This window comes from Octopus sinensis, linkage group LG27, assembly GCF_006345805.1.
Source record: "Octopus sinensis linkage group LG27, ASM634580v1, whole genome shotgun sequence".
Classification (NCBI taxonomy): domain Eukaryota; kingdom Metazoa; phylum Mollusca; class Cephalopoda; order Octopoda; family Octopodidae; genus Octopus; species Octopus sinensis.
Window position 1 is genome coordinate 584140 of NC_043023.1, and position 4723 is coordinate 588862.

Consider the following 4723-nt stretch of genomic DNA (forward strand, 5'->3'; position numbering starts at 1 on the left):
ATATATATATAGGCGCAGGAGCGACTGTGTGGTAAGTAGTTTGCTTACCAACCACATGGTTCCGGGTTTTGTCCCACTGCATGGCACCTTGGGCAAGTGTCTTCTACTATAGCCCCGGGCCGACCAAAGCCTTGCTAGTGGATTTGGTAGAAGGAAACTGAAAGAAGCCTGTCATATATATGTATATATATATGTGTGTGTGTATTTGTGTGTCTGTGTTTGTCTCCCCAACATCGCTTGACAACCGATGCTGGTGTGTTTATGTCCCCGTAACTTAGCGGTTCGACAAAAGAGACAAATAGAATAAGTACTATGCTTACAGAGAATAAGTCCTGGGGTCGATAATCTCGACTATAGGCGGTGCTCCAGCATGGCTGCAGTCAAATGACTGAAACAAGTAAAAGAGTAAAGAGTAAACGAATATTATATATATATATATAAATTAGAAAAAACGACCTTTTATTAGAAATTTGATTTAGTATTTCTAAATTGAATTTTTCCCTGTAAGTTTGGAATAATATTCCCTCAAATTATTATTATTATTATTATTATTATTATTATTATTATTATATTATATATTAAATATATATATTCTCTCTCTATATAAACGGCAGTTTGTCTGTGCGTGTTTCTGTGTGTCTGTTTCTCGTACCCTCACTCTGACCACGGCTTTCAACCGATTCTGATGAAACTTGACACACACATAGCCCAATGTCATAATTCAAAACTGACGCAGCGAAAATTTTGAAAAGTTCCCCCAGTTCTGAAAAAAACCGAATAATTCGACATGGGGTCGAGAATCAGAAACACAAACCACAGACCGTCTAGGGGCGCAACTCCACCTTTTTAACTCTGGAAAAAAATTACCATCATTTTTTTTCTTTTTTTGGCTATAACTCTCTAAAAAATGCTTTATAGTTATTTCCCTTACAAACCTGAGCAAAACGCGGGCGATACTGCTAGTATATATATATAACGTATGTTGGTGTCGTTTCTGTTTGTGCTTGTCCCCCACCTCTACCTGACAACAGAGTTGTTTGTTTACATCTCTGTAACTTAAAAAAAGGACCAAGCTTTAAAAAGTAGTGGGGTCAATTTGACTACAAAATTTTAAGGCAGTGCTCCAGGATTGCCACAATCTAATCACTAAAACATAAAGACATAGCAATTAGTATTAGTGATTATAATCACTGTTTAACCCCAAGTCAGTCCTGATCCAGCAGACCTATAATCAAAGATGTTTCAACCGTGACTATGTGGGGGGGGGGGGTGGCATGTGTGTGTATATATATGTGCGTGTGTGTGTTTGTGTGGTCTGTGCTTATACGTGTATGTTTGTGTATGTGTGTGTTCTGTTCCTGTGTTCTTATATGTATGTGTGTATGTTTGTGTGTGTGTATGTGAATGCACGTGTGTGCGTTGTGTTTCTGTGTTCTTATATGTATGTGTGTATGTTTGTGTGTGTGTATGTGAATGCACGTGTGTGCGTTGTGTTTCTGTGTTCTTATATGTATGTGTGTATGTTTGTGTGTGTGTATGTGAATGCACGTGTGTGCGTTGTGTTTCTGTGTTCTTATATGTATGTGTGTATGTTTGTGTGTGTGTGCATGTGAATGCACGTGTGTGTGTATGTGTACTTGTGTGTATGTTTGTGTGTGTGTGCATGTGAATGCACGTGTGTGTGTATGTGTACTTGTGTGTATGTTTGTGCGTCTGTGTGTGTCAGGTTTTGCATGTCTGTATGGGTTGGTATATGTCTGTGCACATGTGCTCTGCAGTGTGCGCGTGTGTGTATAAATGTGTGTGTGTGTGCGTGTGTGCTTTGGTGTGTGTGTAGGATTTAGTTTTTGTATGTGTAACCAAGTTTTGGAGACATTTTCATCAGGCCCATAGCCATGACCTCTCCATCAGCATCGTCTGTCTGCCCATGCTGGAGTGCCTCTACCCTCCTTCTCTTCATTCTGCCAGAGTTCAAGCCCAAGGCTAAATGCATTCATTAAGTTAATGCGAACGTGATTGTTTATTCACGTATCATAGGTTTAAACTCCTTTACACTAACACCAGAGCTACAACCCCACCACGCACTACCACCATCATTAGCATCACTACCATCACTACCGCCACCACCATCGTCACCAACACCACCACCGCCACCACCATCAGCATCATCACTACCACTACCACCACCACCACCACTACTACCACCACCATCACTACCACCACCACTACCACCACCATCACTACCACTACCACCACCACTACTACTCCCTCCACCGCCACCATTGCCATCATCAGCACAACCACCACCACCACTACCACCACCACTACTACCACCACCATCACCACCACCATTGCGATCATCACCCCCACTATCACCACGACCATCAACAACACCACCAACACCACTACCACTGCCACCACCACCATCATCACCACCACTACCACCACCACCACCACCACCACCACCACTACCACCACCACCACCACCACCACCACTACCACCACCACCACTACCACACGTGAAACGCCACTCCACACCACTATGATGCCATTACAACTTCTACAATATTTTCCCTATCCTTTCTCAGTCCCCTAACCATTGCGCTTCCTCACTCACATGTGTAGACAGGTAACCTTGTCTATATATGTTCTCTGAATATGTGTGTGTGTGTGTGTGTGCATCTACCTAGCTAGCTATTTAACTATCTACATATACAAGGGGTGGACAAAATAATGGAAGCACCTAGTATTATAACATCATAATTTTGAAATTTTTTTTTCTTTTCTTTCTAGTTTCAGCTCAGAGTTGTGGCTATGCTGGAGCACTGCCGTTTTGCTATACTGTTATTACTAAGAGCCTCCTCTAATATGTGACACTTGGTGAAGATTGGAGTTTGATATAGCTACCCTCATTTGTATCTCTTGCCGTGAGGTAGGTTCATCTGGGACTCTCGACAGGAAGAGGTCCAGCTTTGATTTAAAAACCCCTATATCTACTTTGTGCAAGTTCCTCAGACTCTTTGGGAGAATATTAAAAAGCTGTCGGCCCTTGAAACCCAGGCTGTTGCAGTAGCTGGTCTTGAAGCGTGATGGCATTGCTGGGATCTTTGGCACTAAGCAGTGTTGTCCCGTTCTAGCATTGGTGTAGCTTTCAATGCCAAAATTTCGCACAATTCCTTCGAGAATCTTCCGGATATATATTTCTGCATACCTCTCCCGTCTTCTCTCCAGTGAGTAGAGTCTTAGCTGTTTCAACCTTTCTATAAAACCATCACAAGCTTGTTTATTTTTATGTTTTTTTCATTTATTATTAGTGTTTCTTAATACGTTTTGCTAAATATATCGCACCTGTTTCAAACCTCTTACCTACTTCACAATTGCATTTCTAGCTCTGCCTTGAAGGAAGCTTTATTTCTTGGACTCACGTTTTTGTGCACAACGAATGTTGTTAACCCTCTGTATGCAGGTCCTTTTCATTTTCTTTCATGCACAGGTAGGTTTTTCACTATAGACCTTATGGTTGTAAAGACACTATATCAGTGGATAGACTAAAAAAGGCCTTCATAGAGAAAACTGTCCCTGTTCCCACTGCAGACAACACACACACAGCAGTACACAGCCCAAATACCCACCATCACATTCCATGACTACCATTGGGATCGATCAGGTACCGGACAAGGATTCTGGATTATTTTTCCGGATATTTTACTTAATTTTTGAGAGTGGTTGGGTTCATTTTTAGTATTCTCGTTTGTGAGAGCAGTCGAGTTTATTTCAGATATTCTCATTTTAAAAATCATCTCCAGATAATTATTGAGATGATGTTGGTGTTCCCTTGTTGTTGTTATTGTTGTTGTTGTTATTATTATTATTATTATTATTATTATTATTATTATTATTATTATTTCTTAAAGTACTAGTAAAAGTAGTGGTAGGAGGAGGAGTTGTTGTTTTAGTAATAGTAGCATTGTTAGTTATAGTGATAGTAAGTGTTGTTGTTGTTGGTGGTGGTGGTGCTGGTGGTATCGTTTGCAAAATGGTTGACTTAACACAATCTGAAGAAATTCCTCACTGAAGTTATCGCTTTCCATTCCAAACCGATTGTTCCTTGGTATCGCTATCACTGTCCTACCAACGGTGGCACCATCACCACCACCACCATCATCACCACCACCACTACCAACTCCATCACCACTAACACCACAACAATTGCCAGTACCACTGGCAATGCCCCTAACTACAAAGGACATTATCATAACTACCACCACAACCACAACCATCACCACCGTAACCACCACCACTACCACCACCTCTACCAACATTCATCACCACCACCACTACAACCACCACCATCACCAGCACCACCACCACCATCAGCACCATCAGCACCACCATCCTTGGTATCGCTATCACTGTCCTATCAACAGTGGCACCACCATATCCACCACCACCACCACCACACCACCACCACCACCACCACCACCACCACACCACCACCACCACAACCATCACCATAACCATCACCATTACCACCATAAGCATCACCAATGCCACAACTATCATCATCAGCACCATCACCATCAACACCATCACCACCACCATCACCACCACCACTATAAGCATCACCACTACCATCATCATCACCACCACAACCATCACCATCACCATAACCACCACCATCCATGCCAACTAAACTAGAACCAAGTCCACCTCCACCACTACC